An 18,613-nucleotide genomic window follows, 5' to 3' on the forward strand; every position below is an offset into this window, starting at 1 on the left:
CCTTTGTCAGATGAGTAGGTTGCAAAAATTTTCTCCCATTCTGTAGGTTGCCTGTTCACTCTGATGATAGTTTCTTTTGCTGTGCAGAAGCTCTTTAGTTTAATGAGATCCCATTTGTCAATTTTGGCTTTTGTTGCCATTGCTTTTGGTGTTTTAGACATGAAGTCCTTGCCCACGCCTATGTCCTGAATGGTATTGCCTAGGTTTTCTTGTAGGATTTTAACATAGTGCTGGAAGTTCTGGCCAGAGCAATCAGGCAGGAGAAGGAAATAAAGGGTATTCAATTAGGAAAAGAGGAAGTCAAACTGTCCCTGTTTGCAGATGACATGATTGTATATCTAGAAAATCCCATTGTCTCAGCCCAAAATCTCCTTAAGCTGATTAGCAACTTCAGCAAAGTCTCAGGATACAAAATTAATGTACAAAAATCACAAGCATTCTTGTACACCAATAACAGACAAACAGAGAGCCAAATCATGAGCGAACTCCCATTCACAATTGCTTCAAAGAGAATAAAATACCTAGGAATCCAACCTACAAGGGATGTGAAGGACCTCTTCAAGGAGAACTACAAACCACTGCTCAATGAAATCAAAGAGGATACAAACAAATGGAAGAACATTCCATGCTCATGGGTTGGAAGAATCAATATCGTGAAAATGGCCATACTGCCCAAAGTAATTTATAGATTCAATGCCATCCCCATCAAGCTACCAATGACTTTCTTCACAGAATTGGAAAAAACTACTTTAAAGTTCATATGGAACCAAAAAAGAGCCCGCATTGCCAAGTCAATCCTAAGCCAAAAGAACAAAGCTGGAGGCATCACGCTACCTGACTTTAAACTGTACTACAAGGCTACAGTAACCAAAACAGCATGGTACTGGTACCACAACAGAGACATAGATCAATGGAACAGAACAGAGCCCTCAGAAATGACGCCGCATAGCTACAACTATTTGATTTTTGACAAACCTGACAAAAACAAGAAATGGGGAAAGGATTCCCTATTTAATAAATGGTGCTGGGAAAACTGGCTAGCCATATGTAGAAAGCTGAAACTGGATCCCTTCCTTACACCTTATACAAAAATTAATTCAAGATGGATTAAAGACTTAAATGTTAGACCTAAAACCATTGAAGAACCATTTTCAAAATTAATATATACAAAGAATTTTAATAATAGGAAATCCATCTGAACTATGAAACTCTTATAAAAGTTTACATTATATGTTTATTAAATCTAGGCTATATGTAAAGACTTGTCTAGGAGATTTCTTAACAGGACTCTGAAAAGCACTAATCCTAAGGAAATCTGTTAAGCTGCACTACATTAAATTTAAGAAATTCTGTCTGTCAAAAGCTACATTTAAGAGAAACAAAGCAAGTGGGGTGGCCAACCATCCCAGTTTGCCCAGGACTAAGGGCTTTCTTGCAACATAAATTTTTAGTGCTAAAACTGGAAGAGTCCTACGCAAATCAGGATGATCACTCTAAAGACAAGCAACAAAGGAGTGACAATATTTGCAAAATGTCTGTAGGATCTGACAACTGGGACCACCTGCATCTACAGGGCTTAGTTCTCAGGACTGGAAACAGACCACTTACAATTTGTTCTGGAAAGTTTTGCCAAGAAAGATAAGACTGAAAACAATACATAACTTCACTACTTGCTTCAGGAAATTCATGAAAACTAATTTGTCCAAAGAGTAGATTGCTTATCTAGAAAAACAGCCCCCTTCTCAGGACAATAGTTTGCTTACTTAGTGGAAAATCTCATAAAACAACTGTTCGTTTATGAAGACTCACTTTATGACCCTTGCCTTGTTGTCCCTCAATCCTATACTAATTTATTATGAATTTTTCCCAGTCCCAATCAGATGTTTGTATTGAAAGATTCATAAATCATTTGATTTCAGATTTTAAAAAATTCCATGGATATCCACTCTTGTCTTCCCTTTTCTGAGACTGAGGAGTGTCAAACTGATGCTTTTCATCACAATAGTAGGTTAAGAAATTTGGTTTTGCTTGATCATTAGGTTAATTTAATAGTCTTTGAGAGGAGTTGGCAGTTGACAAGTCTCTTTTAGAATATATAATGAATTCTTAAGCATATAAGAAAACGACAAGATCACCCAATATAAAAATTGGCGAAAGACTTGAACAAGCAGTTTACAAAAGAAAATACACACATAGCTAACAAACATAAAAAGGGCTCAACTTCATTAGACATCAAGAAAATGCACATTAATATTGTCCAGCAGAATGACTCAAATTACAAAGTGCTGGGGAAGAACATTATACATTGTTGATGGGAGTGTAAATTGGTGCAGTTACTTTGGAAAATAGTTTGGTATTATCAGTAAAAAACAAACATTTGTGTATTTTATGAATCAGAATTTCCACTCCTAGGCATAACACCCCCAAATATACAATGAATATGTACACCAAAGACATGCACAAGAATACTAACAGTAGTATCATTTGTCAGAATCCCAGATATTCATCAACAGTAGAACAGAGAAAGTATTGTATGTTCATACAATAGTACATAGCAATTAAATTGAATAAACTACAGATTTTGCAACAATATGGGTTACGTACACAAACATAATATTGAGATAAAGAAATTGGTCACAAAAGAGTACCTATTGTGTGAGTCCATTAATATAGAATTCAAAATATTCCAAACTAATCTCTGGTATTAGAAATCAGGATAATGGTTACCTTTTGGGGGGTTACAACAGGAAGAGATCTGGACGGGCTTCTGGGATACTAGTAATGCTTTATTTCTGGAACTAGATGATGATTACACAGGTGTGCTCATTTAGTGATGACTGAACTGTACAGTTATTAGCCACTTATTGGTATGTATGTGTTCCAGTTATCTATTGCTTTGCAACAAATCATCTCCATTATAGTGATGTGAAAAAAGAACAATCATTTATCATTTTTATGAATCTGCAATTTGGGCTAGGCTTAGTAGGGACAGTTTGTCTCTGTTCCTTGCTTCATCAGCTGGAGTGGCTTGAAGACCAAGAAGACTTCAAGGCTGAGGGCTGGAATCATCAGAGGACTCCTTGCTCACATATCTGGCTGTTAATGCTGACTATTGGCTAGGGCCTCATCTGAGGCTTTTGGCTAGAATGCCTACAAGGGGCTTTTCCATATGGCTGCTTGGCTTTCTCATAGCATGGTGGCCGGGTGTCAAGAGCGAGCCTACTAGTAGAACAAGGTATTTTTATGATCTAGTGACTCAGTGTTGCTTCCACCATACTCCAATGGTTAAGGCAAGTCTATTCAGGTTCAAAGGGGGGGAATAGACCTCACTGCTCGACGACAGGAAAGTCAATGTCACCTGTAAGATTATGTGACATGGTATATATTATCGTGGACTTCTTTGAAAAATACAATTTGCAGAAGCGTGGTAGGGTTTTTTAAAAAGTATGCTAAAGACATTGCAAGTTAAAAAATATAAAACAGCAACCCCTGGCGGTTATTTTAAAACAGAGGGAGTCCACATGAAAAGCACTGTATCAAAGGGAGAAAATGGCAATCTGGAGATGTCAACTCTTACAAATTAACTCATTTATTTATTTGTTAATAACTCATTAAACATTCAGTGTTTGCCAAGTTCTAGGGGATATAGAAATGGGTAAATCAAGGTTCTTGCTCTTAAGAAACTCACCTAACATAGCAAATAGCTCCATCGTAATTTTAGTACCGTTGTTTAACTTTGGGAGCATGCCTTGTGCTAGCACAGTAATTGTTAGAAGAGATGGCCTCTGATCAGAGGCCCTTACAATATTTGCTATCACAATGTTTTCCTGAGTGTGGCCTATATGGTCAGTGTGTATAGTCTGCTTGAATCTGATATGCAGATCTGCCAATCACTTGCACCTGGCAAGCCCCATTATTGCTATTGACACTATCACTGATTTAAATAACCATGGCACTTAACTTCTCAAGGATACCACTCTGGAGGGTATACAGATTTAGCTAGAATTAAAGTAAACTGGGGCAGTGTATTTGGTTACAGAATATAGCAATGTGTCCTACTAAGGGCAGCATCTCTGTCAGGGGAAAGCTATATTTAACTCACTCTTTTTTAATTGCTTTGATGTAGTTTTATGAACATTAAAATTTAATCTCATTGGAAATGTCCCCTTTTTATAGATCCCAGGCCTTTCTCAGATTTTTAAAAAAATACATTTACCTCATTTTAGCAAAGAGTAAAGACTACATCATGCAAAAGAATATTAACAGAAAACATATAATCTTAAAATGATGCATGTTTCAATATCTAAGACATAAAATAGGTAAGTAAATAAATTTTAATAAGGTTAGTATAGTTACACATTTATTTCCTCTTTTATAAACCCAGAAGAGAATGGGACACAAAGTACAATTGTGTAAACTTGGAGCATTAGCTAGTAGGATGTCACAAATAAAGTGGGTCATGAAGATTTTCAGGATATACAGAAAGTATTTATATTTGTGACATATAGACAATATGGATGTGATGGCTCATTTGTAAAAATTCTCTTATTTGCAGAGTGCAGAAGCATCTTCAGTTGGAAAGCCATTGCCTCTTGTTGTGAAATATTTGGGAATCTTCAGAAACCATGCAGAATAACCTGCTAAAGGTAATAATCATACAGAATTAGATACTGATGCTTGCTTGGGAAGGTATATGGTGGTTTCTCCCACCAAAGTAAAAATGTCTTCTTATCTAGAAAACTGCAGTGACTCTCCACCCCTCTGCCCTGGTCTTTTCCATTGTTAGACTATTTCTTGCTCTACTGAATTGAATCTTCCTTTTATCAATTATTTCCCTTTAGATTGATGAGTGAAAATCCATCTTAAGATGGATTAAAGTACTGCTTTCCAAATGTTGAAGATAACTCTCATGTCTACTTATCCAGAGGAAAACATTTACATATTTCTATATTCTTCAGACTCTTCTATGGCTTTTTCATAGTATCAACATAGGTAAACTCATTAGTCTGTTGTGAAACAAACAAAAGGTGCCTACTCTAGGTAATGGGCTAGGTACTTACAAACACATATTTTCATTTTATTTTTATAGTAATCTGAGGAAGATGTGATCAATCAGTAGTCTGAACGGTAAGGTTAAGTAATTTGCTCCAAACAGACTAGTGAGTGGCTGAGCTGGTATTCCCAAGCAGAGCCTTTGACTTCATCTTCAGGTGTCTCCACTTCTCCCTTGCTACCATAAGAGTGACTGGCCACCTATGAGATACTAATTAAAGGATTGGCATTTACAGCAGCAGTGCTCAGACTTGAGTGGGTGGCAGAGTCACCTAGGGGGGCATGTTGAAACACAGATTTCTGCATCCTACTCCAGAGTTTTAGATTCAGCATGTCTGGGATGAGGCCCAAGAATGTGCATTTCTACACATCTCCAGATGGTGCTAATGCTGATGTCTGGGGACCACATTTCGAGAATCACTGATTTAGAGTTCCTCCGCATTTGTCTGCAGGACCCTGTAATCAGATCAATACCCTTGATTAATAGGAAAACAAGAGAAAGCACTGCCTTTCCCAGGAAGCCTACTCTCATGTAGTAAGGCCTCTTCTGCCCCCTACACCATCCTCCAACTTCCCTGTCTTCACACTCTCACAAGACATCACCCTTTTAATTCAACTGAGCCTATCTCTGTTATTGCATTTGTCACAATGTTTGCAAAATATCTATTTTCTCCCGTTTCCCCAACAAGATTGTGGGGCTCTTAAGGGCAGAGGCTATTTGATTTCTCTCTGTACCCCTGACATCTAGCAAAGAGTTTGACATTCAGCAGAAACTCAATTTTAAAATGAATGAGGGAAAAAATATGGCTTGGTAATTACATTTCTAGGAACCAGAAAGCTATGAACATAACTGGTATGTCTTTGACAACATAAGAATTCAAAAAACATTTGAAAGGTGTGTGCCAAAATGAAAGAGATAAAACTCATAAAGAAAATGCATATTTTGAAATTCAGATTCAAAAGTCACTTGATTAAATACAGAATCGAGACAAACAGTCTTTGTTGAGGTTGATGTGAAAAATTCTTAGGAGGTTTTAGTTCAATATGAATGAATAGTATGAAGTGACTGCTAGAACAATTAGTACAACTATGAGCTTTATATAGAGAGGTAGAGTATTTAGATTTAGTACAGTCACGGTATTTGCTACGTTTTTAGTTTAAAGGCAGTATCAGTGTTTGAAAGAAAAGAGCCTAGCAGGAGGCTGGGTTCTTGTTCCCAATACCTCCTTACTATACCAAAGCCAGATTTAACTGTAAAGCACATAGTCTTTCATTTGGTCCTATTTTAACTTTACTTCAGAAAGATGTCATTGATTTTTTTCTTTTTTAATTTAAGAGCAGCAAACTTTTTCCTGTAGGTTCTCTTTTCTTTTTCCAGCTTGGAGGAAGCTATAGCCAATTTCTTCTTACAGCATTTACCCATTGAAAACTGACTTCCATTGTTCATGCCTCTTTCACCAACTCCTAATATTTTGAAATGGGTCTCTTTTGAACTTAAAAGTTCATAAGTTTAGTCTTAGTTCAGGTAAGAAGATTACTGAAGGAAAAAATGGCTTAAATGAAAACCATTTATTTTTTCCTAGCTATCTACATAGACTAGCTAACTAATTTCCAATCAGAAAAAAAGTCCTGATAACTCTTCTAGGAAATATTGAATTTCAAAATAAGTGATATTTAAAACTGAAAAAACAAAGTTCTTAGTTTCAGAAAAAATAAAAACCAGAAATGGAAAAAAAATGTAGCTGGTCAGCTGCTCCCATTCTGAGTTTGAATTGGGCATAAAACATAGCATTAAAAAAATGTTCGAGACAAGTTGGTGCTTTTTTTTCTTTTACGGCATAGTTCTATTTGTATTTTCCCCATACTTCTCTGGCCTCCCATTCTCTATTTTCTTTGCTGGACAGGACATTTACTTATGGGTCCCAAATTGTCCTCCTTGTAGTTATTCCCAAAGTCTCAGTTCTTGACTCCTAGCTCTTCCCTTTCTACATTCTCTTTCAGAAAAAAATACCCTTTCCCATCGTACTTTTTAAATAGCTTTAAACCTCACCATCATATAGCTAATTTTAATGCATAACATCCAATTCTATTTTTAACCTTAGATTCAGTTCCATATTTTATTTGTCTACTTAATTTCATGTGAATGCCTTTAATTATCTCAAATTTATTGTTCTTTCCATTGGGATATATTGCCTTTCTGCTCCAGTCAGATATTTCTCCTAAATTTTTTAACCTTATCAAAGCACCATCATTCTCTAGATTAATTAAATTTAAACTTTTATATCAACTTCAAAATATTTTCTTTTTACACCCTTTGAGTGTAGCTAGTCATCAACTTCTTTTATTGTTTCTTCCAAAAAATGCCTTCCTTTCCCATGCCCATTGCTATAGTCAAAGTTCAGGCTCTCCTTGTGGGATATCTCAGTCACTCACTCACTGTTCCCGCTTAGTGCAACTGCTCCACCCCCAAAATTAGGAACTTGCAGTGCTCCCTAGCATGTGCCTTACCACATCCTGCCCCCAACTGGAGCATGGTTGGGCAATTTATTTAAGCCAGGAATTTGGAGTTGGAGTCTCAAATGACAGTCAGATGAACAAAGGTCATGTTGGATGGGAATAACTGCTTTTTGTCTATGTGTATACTGTATAGGCGATAGGCAAGCTAAAGGGTACTAAGAGAAGCAAGAATGTTTTGCTACCTAGCAGACAGGCGGCTGGGCCAAGAGTCAGGTGACTTCCTGAGATATTGAGGGAGGAGCCTCACTTGCTGGATTTCTGGTCAAGAGTCTGGGTGACTTGACCTAGTTTCTTTCTTGTCCTGAGATACTTGTGAGTTAGCAGCTTGAATTCTTGTACTGTCTGCCTTTACTTAACTGGATTGAGATTTTGTTTCTTGCAAAAAAACATGTCCTTACCTCAATACCACTTTCCAGTCAATCACACATGGATTGTAGTCATAGCTTTTTAGTTCACCTCATTAACACTAAGATGTAGGGATTTAAATCATTCTTACATTCACCTGCTAGATTAATATTCCTGAGTAAATTATCAGATTCCTGTTAAAAAGTCTAACCCTCTAGAAGTGCACCTCTAACAGCTACCAAAAGTCAAGCGCCTCTTCCTGGCTTTTATCAATTAGAAAATACAGATTCAGCTTTACATATTTAATCAAATTTCTCCCTTCTATCAATATAAACCCTCCACTCGGTCAGGCTGGTTTATCCCAGAAATGCCATGTGCATTCCTCACTCCATGACTTGAAATGTGGCCTTCACTTAAAATGCTGCTGCATTATCTCCTCCATCTGTGCAGGTCCTACCTGTTATTTCTACACCTTTGGACTGATATAGCTCCATGCTTCAGCAAACATACACTCAGCAAATTATCCTTTAAAACTTAGTTCAGGCCGGATGTGGTGGCTCACGCCTGTAATCCTGGCACTTTGGGAGGCTGAGGCTGGCGGATCACGAGGTCAGGAGTTAGAGACCAGCCTGGCTAACCTGGTGAAACCCCGTCTCTACTAAAAATACAAAAATTAGCTGGGCGTGGTGGTGGGCACCTGTAGTCCCAGATACTCGGGGGGCTGAGGCAGGAGAATTGCTTGAAACCAGAAGGCAGAGGTTGCAGTGAGCCGAGATCGCACCACTGCACTCCAGCCTGGGTAAGAGTGAGATTCCATCTCAAAACAAAACAAAACAAAACAACAGATAACAAAAACAAAAAATTTAGTTCAGGCATTATCTGATTTAGAAAGCTTTCTCTGATCCCTGCACTTCAACAATGCTCTCCTATCTCTATAATTGCCCTAATATTGTTTTGACATCACCTTTTATATATTTATGTTTCCCAGAATAACTGTGTGTACCATTAAGTCAGGGCATAAATAAATTTTATGTCCTTTGAAATTAACAGAGTGCTTGGTAGAGAGTCAGTTCTTAGTGAATGAATGCCAAGTGAATGAATGAATGAATGAACAAATGTCTGGCTTTTAAGACTCAAGTTAAGTTCAACCTTCCTAATGAAGCCTTCTCCCATTATTCTCAGCGTTTACTAATGTACTTTTCTTCCACACATAGATTTTGCTACACAATTTAGTACTCAATTACATATATTTTCATGCTTTTCAAATTTTGTTTTATCTTCTAATCTTCTTTTTCTTAACCCGATTAAAATTTCTTGAATGTTAGGAAAAAGCCATTGTCTTATTCTGTGTTATTTTCCACACTGTTTAGTAGGGAAAATATGCCGTTGTTCACATTTGTTGAGTATAATTGCTCAAGAGCTATATCTCTGAAAGAATTAGAGTTGGTGTCTTATGTAATTTGTCTAGAACTACTTCTGCAAATACATTTATACATCATCTGAAATAAAAGATACAGCATTCAAAAACATTGTTCCTCATTGGCACAACACAGTAATGTCACTTCCTTTCTGTATCTGATCTTTCTTTTTTCCCATTTGGCAGTGATTTTACAGTAATAAGTCCCATCCCAACAAATGCCAGTCTAGGGGGCCAACATGTTCCTTTGCTTTATGTCTCATAGTTAAGCCTCTGATTTGGTTGAGACACTGTAGAAATATAGGAGAGAATTGTTTTGATTCATCCTGATTTAGAAAGTTCGCATTTGCCAAAATCCACCTTCTTTGTCAGATGCTCATTTTGAAACTTGAGAAATTTGGCTAGAAATGAGTACTAATTTGAGAATGGTGCCAAAAGGTAGGAACTAATTAAAAAATGAAAAGAAAATATAAAAACCCAAAACCAAACAGGGCTCCTTTAGTTTAATCAATGTTCTTCAAATGGTAATTTTTTGCTGTTAGCTGGAGGGTTGTGAAAAATAAGGAGTTCTTTTTTAAAAAAACAATAAAAATGATGTGATTTCTATTAAGTCAAGATTAAGTATGTTAATCAGTTTCTTTGAAAAAACAAAAGATTGACTTCATAATTTTAAATCAGAAATATATTAAAAGTCAAGAAAAACATCCCTTGTATAATTACCTACTGTAATTGCATCTAATTTTTAATAAAAAATTTAGTTAAAAACTATCCATATGGGAAAGAGTAATTCATCCTAATTCATATGAGATATTGTTGATATTAGAGTGAGACTTGAGAAAAGTTCAGACCATTTTAATAATCCTCTTTCCTCTACCCAGTATTAATAAATTTAAAGGCAACTGGACACTTGGAAATAATCTTCCTCTGGTCTTTCTAAATGAAAAGCTGTCAAGGCATCATCATTTGGGTTGCTGTTGCAGTGATACCGTAACTGTAGCAACCGTATGCTGATGAACCAGCTTCTATCAGGAATGTGTTTTATAAATTCCCATGAGGCTTCAGCAGCTTGGTAAGCCAAAGGGGAACATATTTCAAATTAATTGTTCCCATTTTATGTGATAAAAAAAATCAGCCAGGCTCCTCTGTGACAAACCTGCTTTATTGTGTCAGTAATGGAACCAAACATTTAATTGACAAGTGACAGTTTCTTGCTGTTCTATTTCCTTTGTTATTTATTATATTATGAGTGGGTGTCTGCGGTGCTGAGAATGCCTATGGTGGTAGGAAGGCAGTGTAAATATGGTCAGTTCTGTTAGCGTTCCAAACAGGAGTCCGTTACCTTACCCTATAATACTGTTTTTCACTGTTTGTTTATACCTTGAATTTTAGTAAACTGAATTATATTTTTCATCCACAAGGGGATTTCCTTTTGAAGGAAATCATGTCATGACTTTTTCTAAAGTAAAAGGTCCCTTTGTATTATAATACAAACAATTGGTCGAGAGAAAAGGAGAACTGAGATTCAGTAGGGTTATACTTGAGGAGAACTAGGAAATCTAGCTAGAGCTCCATGACCGTTTAGCTTTATCACCAGGGAAAGCACAATTTGAATTCGAATCTCTAAGAGTCTTGCTTTTAATCTCTGTGGAAGAGACGTTAACTTTAAAAGCTGATATTTTTAGCATAATCTATTATACCATATTTTTAAGAAATATGTTTACTTATTGTTTGAGCTTGGGCTGTTAAAACATAAATATAATAGATTGGGTGGTTTAAACATCACATTTATTTCTTGCCATTTTGGAGGCTGAAAGGACCTCCAAAGATCAAGGTGCCAGCAAATCTGGTGTCTATGAAGGGCTGGAGTCCTAGTGTCCAGACTACTGTCTTCTCATTGTATCCTCACATGATGGAGAGAAATGAGAGAAACAGGGTGTTCTCTCCAGTGTCTTCTTATAAAATAACTAATCCCATCTGAGAGCTCCACCCTCATGACCTAAGTACTTCCCAAAGGCCTCATCTCCAAATACCAACATACTGAGTTTCAATATATGAATTTTAGGGGGACACAAACATTCAGTTCATAAGACATATAATAGACTATGTAATAAAAATAAAAATAAGTTTTTGCATAGAATGTAATAGAAAGAATGTTGCTCCCTCACTAACAATGAGGAAAATACAGATAAACTACAAATATGACTTTAAATCTGTCAGTGGGCTGAGGTCCTAGATAAATCAAGCCACCTCAAATCCAAGGAGGGCAGATCCTCCACCTGCCAACCTCCTGCAAGGAGAGTTGGAACACATGTACTACCTCCACTGTGGGAGTTATGGTAGGAGGAAAGGGCCACCCCACAAGAAGGAAGAAAGAATTAGCTAAAATTGTGTGAATTGTCAAAGGTTGAGATGCAGCTAGTGTGACAGTATAGACTTTCTGGGAGCCTCAGACCCAAGTGGCATTTGCAGCACCCTCACAGACTATATACCATTTCCACTGAGTGTTCATGAAAAACAGTTAGGGGTTGAACGTGAGGAAAGGTCTGTCACACTCAGGGCAAAGAACCAGGGTTGCTGGAGAAAGATAGAGACAAAAAAACTCCCTTACTCCTGGTCAGGAAAGAGGTCTGAACCAATACTGATACCATTAGAGGTCTCCTGCTTCTATGGAAGGGACAGAAAACATATGCTCTCACAAAGCAACACCACAGACACAGGCAGAGTTTGACTGCTGTGGGGAAGAGGGAAAGGAATATGATAAAACCCCACCTGAAGGCTCAGGCTCACAGGGCTTCCTCAGGATTGATGCTCAACCAGGACAACAGGGCCCTCTGTCTGCTAGCCTAGCAAGCAGTGACAGCCTATTGCAGCCTACCCTTGAAGGAAGGGCAAAAGGCTGGGGAGAGGCCTCTCCCTCTCACCCCTGTGGCAAAGGTATAAAGGAATGATTGTAAGATGAGGATGAATCAAAAATGCTGAGAAAAACCTCATAGCAATCTCCCCTCCCAGCCTAAACTCAGGGCATTCTTAGAACAATTTGATGCCTCATAGAGCACTGAAGATCTTTATACCAACAAGGAAACCTAAACTCAACAAAATAACTAAATTCTGACTAGATTGATACAATCCCTCTTACTAAGTGCCTGAAAAGATCTGTGGCCATTTATAGGCACATATACTATTTACCTCAGTCTTTTCTAAACAATACCATAGACTGGTCTAAAATATGTGTAATTACAATCCAAGATGAGTAAGAGTGAAGACAAAACAGAAGAAATATTTAAAGAAATAATAGTGTAGATTTTTTTCCCAAAATAAAGACATTAAGCCACATGTTCAAGAGATACCAAGAATCACAAATGAGAATTAAAATACACATACACAAACACACACCACACACACATAAACTAGACACATCATATTCAAACTGCTGAAAACCAAAGATAAAATGAAAATCTTGAAGGCAACCAGAGGGGGTTAAACACATTACATATGGAAGAACAAAGATAAAAATGACTGTATACATCTCATCCAAAACTATGCAAGCTAGAAGAAAATTGAATAACATCTTTAAAGTTTTTTTTTATTATTATTATACTTTAAGTTTTAGGGTACATGTGCACAATGTGCAGGTTTGTTACATATGTATCCATGTGCCATGTTGATTTCCTGCACCCATTAACTCGTCATTTAGCATTAGGTATATCTCCTAATGCTGTCCCTCCCCCCCCTCACCCCACAACCGTCCCTGGTGTGTGATGTTCCCTTTCCTGTGTCCATGTGTTCTCATTGTTCAATTCCCACCTATGAGTGAGAACATGCGGTGTTTGGTTTTTTGTCCTTGCAATAGTTTACTGAGAATGATGGTTTCCAGTTTCATCCATGTCCCTACAAAGGACATGAACTCATCATTTTTTATGGCTGCATAGTATTCCATGGTGTATATGTGCCACATTTTCTTAATCCAGTCTATCGTTGTTGGACACTTGGGTTGGTTCCAAGTCTTTGTTATTGTGAATAGTGCCGCAATAAACATACATGTGCATGTGTCTTTATAGCAGTATGATTTATAGTCCTTTGGGTATATCCCCAGTAATGGGATGGCTGGGTCAAATGGTATTTCTAGTTCTAGATCCCTGAGGAATCGCCACACTGTCTTCCACAATGGTTGAACACATCTTTAAAGTTTTGAAATAAAAAACAAACCCTCTGTCAATTCTTAATTCTATGGCAATGATAATTTATTTCAGATGCAAACATGAACTAAAGCATTTTTAAGACAATCTAAAGTTTAGAGAAGTGATTTCCATCAGATTCATGCTAGAAGAAATATTAAAAAATGTCTTTCAGGCAGATGTGAATCAGAAACATGTATCTACAAAAAGAAATGAAGAGTTCCAGATACTGTAAAAAGTTAAGGGAAATATTTAAAAATTTTCTTATTTTTATTTACTGAAAAAGATAAGTGATTTAAGAAAAATTGTAAAATACTGTGGTATTTATAACATGTAAAATTAAAATGTATGATCAAAACCACAGTGAGATACCATCTCACACCAGTTAGAATGGCCATCATTAAAAAAGCAGGAAACAACAGGTGCTGGAGAGGATGTGGAGAAATAGGAACACTTTTACACTGTTGGTGGGACCGTAAACTAGTTCAACCATTGTGGAAGTCAGTGTGGCGATTCCTCAGGGATCTAGAACTAGAAATACCATTTGACCCAGCCATCCCATTACTGGGTATATACCCAAAGGACTATAAATCATGCTGCTATAAAGACACATGCACACGTATGTTTATTGCGGCACTATTCACAATAGCAAAGAGTTGGAACCAACCCAAATGTCCAACAATGATAGACTGGATTAAGAAAATGTGGCACATATACACCATGGAATACTATGGAGCCATAAAAAAGGATGAGTTAATATCCTTTGTAGGGACATGAATGAAACTGGAAAACATCATTCTCAGTAAACTATCACAAGGACAAAAAACCAAACACCACATGTTCTCACTCATAGGTGGGAACTGAACAATGAGAACTCATGGACACAGGAAGGGGAACATCACACTCCAGGGACTGCTGTGGGGTGGGGGGAGGGGGGAGGGACAGCATTAGGAGATATACCTAATGCTAAATGACGAGTTAATGGGTGCAGGAAATCAACGTGGCACATGGATACATATGTAACAAACCTGCACATTGTGCACATGTACCCTAAAACCTAAAGTATAATAAAAAAAAGAAAAGGAAAAAAAAATTTGCATTGGCATTGGCAATATATGATAGTTCCACTTGCTCAACATTACTATAAGCACTTAGGATCATTCAATTTTTAAAATTTTAGCCATTTGAATAGATGGGTGTGATTATAATTTAAATTTCCCTGGTGACTAACAACAGTGGGACTCTTTTCATGATTTTTTTTTCACCAACTGTATATCTTCTTTGGTGAAGTATAGGTTCAATGCTTTTGCCCATTTTAAAATACAGTGCATTTGTTTTCTAATTATTGAGTTGTGAGAGTTATTTATATATTCTTCATACAAGTGCTTTATCAGGTAAGTGTTTAACCAACATATTCTTCCCACATGTTACTTGTTTTTCTTTTGTTTTTTAGGTTTATTTTAACTTTTAAGTTCAGGGGTACATGTGTAGGTTCGTTATATAAGTAAACTTGTGTCACGGGGGTTTGTTGTACAAATTATTTTGTCACCCACGTATTAAGCCTAGCACTCAACGGTTATTTTTCCTGGTCCTATCCCTGCTTCCACCTTCCATCCTCCAGTAGGCCCCAGTGTGTGCTGTTCCCCTCTATGTGTCCATGTTTTCTCATTATTTAGCTCCCACTTGTAAGTGAGAACATGTGGTATTTGGTTTTCTGTTCCTGTGTTAGTTTGCTAAGGATTATAGCTTCCAGCTCCATTCATGTTCCTGCAAAAGACATGACCTCATTCATTTTTACGGCTGCATAGTTTTCCATGGTATATATGTATCACATTTTTCTTTTCTCTTTTTTTTTTTTTTTTTTTGAGGCGGAGTCTTGCTCTGTCGCCCAGGCTGGAGTGCAGTGGCGCAGTCTCGGCTCACTGCAAGCTCCGCCTCCCAGGTTCACGCCATTCTCTTGCCTCAGCCTCTCCAAGTAGCTGGGACTACAGGCGCCCACCACCACACTTGGCTAATTTTTTGTATTTTTAGTAGAGACGGGGTTTCACCGTGGTCTCGATCTCCTGACCTCATGATCCGCCCGCCTCGGCCTCCCAAAGTGCTAGGATTACAAGCGTGAGCCACCATGCCCGGCCTCACATTTTTCTTTATCCAGTCTATCATTGATGAGTATTTAGGTTGTTTCAATGTCTTTGCTATTGTGAACGGTGCCGCGATGAATATATGCATGCATGTGTCTTTGTGATAGAACAATTTATATTCCTTTGGGTATATAGCCAGTAATGGGATTGCTAATTCAAATAGCATTTCTGTCTTTAGGTTTTTGAGGAATCACCATACTATCTTCCACAATGATTGAACTACTTTACACTCCCACAGTGTGTAAGTGTTCCTTTTTCTTCACAACCTTGCCAGCATCTGTTATTTTTTGACTTTTTCATAGTAGCCATTCTGACTAGTGTGAGATGGTATTTCATTATGGTTTTGATTTGCATTTCTCTAATGATGAGTGATATTGAGCTTTTTTTCATATGATTGTTGGCCATATGTGTCTTCTTTTGAAAAGTGTTCATGTCCTTTGCCCACTTTTTTTGTTTGTTTTTCTCTTGTAAATTTAAGTTCCTTATAGATGCTGGATATTAGACCTTTGTCAGATGCACAGTTTGCAAAAATTTTCTCCCACCCTGTAGGTTGTCTGTTCACTCTGTTGATAGTTTCCTTTACTGTGCAGAAGCTCTTCAGTTTAACTAGATCCCATTTGTCAATTTTTGCTTTTGTTGCAATTGCTTTTGGTATCTTCGTCATGAAATCTTTGCCCATTCCTATGTCTAGAATGGTATTGCCTAGGTTGTCTTCCAGGGTTTTTATAGTTTTGGGTTTTACATTTAAGTCTCTAATCCATCTTGAGTTAATTTTTGTATATGGTGTGGGGAAGGAGTCGAGTTTCAGTATTCTGCAGATGGCTAGCCAGCTATCCTAGCACCATTTATTGAATAAGGAGTCTTTTCCCCATTGCTTGTTTTGTCGTCTTTGTCAAAGATCAGACAGTTGTAGGTGTGTGGCCTTATTTCTCAGTTCTGTATTCTGTCCCATTGGTCTATGTGTCTGTTTTTGTACCAGTACCATGCTATTTTGGTTACTGTATCCCTGTAGTATAGTTTGAAGTCAGGTAGCGTGATGCCTACAGCTTTGTTCCTTTTGTTTAGGATTGCCTTGGCTATTAGGGCTCTTTTTGGTTCCATATGAATTTTTAAATAGTTTTTTTTTATTTCTGTGAAGAATGATATTGGTAGTTTAATAGAAATAGCATTGAATCTACAAATTGCTTTGGGCAGTATGATCATTTTAACAATATTGATTCTTTTCATCAATGAACATGGAAGGTCTTTCCATTTGATTGTGTCATTTCTGATTTCTTGAGCAGTGTTTTGTAGTTCTCCTTGTAGAGATGTTTCACTTCCGTCATTAGCTGTATTCCTAGGTATTGTATTCTTTTTGTGGCAACTGTGAAAGGGATTGAGTTCCTGATTTGGCTCTTTGCTTGACTGTAGTTGGTGTATAGGAGTGCTAGTGATTTTTGCACATTGATTTTGTATCCTGAGGCTTTGCTGAAGTTGTTTATTAGCTTAAAGAGCTTTTAGACCAATACTGTGGGGTTTTCTAAATATAGGATCATGTCATCTGCAAACAGGGGTAGTTTGACTTCCTCTCTTTCTATTTGGTGCGTTTTATTTCTTTCTCTTGCCTGATTGCCCTAGTCAAGTCTTCCAATACTGTGTTGAAATAGGAGTGGTGAGAGAGGGTATTCTTGTCTTATTTCAGTTTTCAAGGGGAATGCTTCCAGCTTTTGCCCATTCAGTATGATGTTGGCTGAGTTTGTCAGAGATGGCTCTTACTATTTTGAGGTATGTTCCTTCAACACCTAGTTTATTGAGTTTTTAATATGAAGGAAGGCGTGTTGAATTTTATCAAAAGAGTTTTTTGCAAATATTAAGATAATCATGTGGTTTTTGTCTTTAGTTCTATTTATGTGACAAATCACATTTATTGATTTGTGTATGGTGAGCCAACCTTGCATCCTGGGGACAAAGCTTACTTAATTGTGGTGGATAAGCTTTTTGATGTGCTGCTGGATTTGGTTTGCCAGTATTTTTTGAGGATTTTTGTGTGGATGTTTATCAAAGATATTGGTCTGAAGTTTTCTTTTTTGTTGTTGTTGTGTCTCTGCCAGGTTTTGGTATCAGAATGATGCTGGCCTCATAGAATGAGTTAAGGAGGAGTCCCTCCTCCTCAATTTTTTGGAATTGTTTCAGCAGGAATTGTACAATTTCTTCTTTGTACATCTGGTACAATTCAGCTGTCAGTCTGTCTGGTCCTGGGCTTTTGTTGGTTGGTAGGCTATTTATTATTGACTCTATTTCAGAGCTCATTATTGGTCTATTCAGGGATTCAATTCCTTCCCAGTTCAGTCTTGGGGGGTGTTTTTCATTTTCTTAACATATTTTTTCTTTTATGATTCATGCTTTTTGTGTTCTACCTAATAAATAAATCCTGGCCTAATACAAAGTCCTACAGATTTTCTTCTTTGTTTTTTGTTTTGTTTTGTTTTTTTTTGTTTTTGTTGCTGTTTTTTCAGAGAAAGGATCTCTCTTTGTCACCTGGGCTGGAGTGCAGTAACACAATTATAGCTCACTGCAGCATTGAACTCCTGGGATCCAGGGATCTTCCCACCTCAGCCTCTTGAGTATCTAGGATTACAGGTATGTACCACCATGCCCAGATAATTTTTTTTAATAGGCTGGTCTTGAACTCCTGGCCTCAAGAGATCCTTCTGCTTTGGCCTCCCAAAGTGCCAGGATTACATGCATGAGCCACTGCACCCAGCTCTTCTTTGCTTTTTATAAAAGTTTTATGGAGTTAGGCTTTACATTTTTTTTCTGTGATTCATTATGGGTTCATTTTTGTACATAGGGTGAGATACAAATCTAAGTAATTTTTTCTTTTTTTCCAATGGGATGTTCAGTTATGCTGGCATCATTTGTTGGAAAGATGATTTTTTTACCTTAAAATGCCTAGATTCCTTTGTTGAAAATCAATTGTATGATTC

At 37.2% G+C, this 18,613-nt stretch overlaps 1 protein-coding gene across 1 annotated transcript in view; it reads left to right on the forward strand.

Moving 5' to 3' along the window:
* Nucleotides 1–4,646, forward strand: part of DECR1 (2,4-dienoyl-CoA reductase 1) — a 239,319-nt gene extending 234,673 nt beyond the window's left edge. Inside the window, exon 14 of the transcript XR_004370965.2 lies at nucleotides 4,556–4,646. The gene's annotated coding sequence lies outside the window, so the exon portion shown is untranslated. The remainder of the gene's footprint in view (nucleotides 1–4,555) is intronic.
* The last annotated feature ends 13,967 nt before the right edge of the window (nucleotides 4,647–18,613 follow it).

Source organism: Hylobates moloch, unplaced genomic scaffold (assembly GCF_009828535.3).
Source record: "Hylobates moloch isolate HMO894 unplaced genomic scaffold, HMol_V3 SCAFFOLD_9, whole genome shotgun sequence".
NCBI lineage: Eukaryota > Metazoa > Chordata > Mammalia > Primates > Hylobatidae > Hylobates > Hylobates moloch.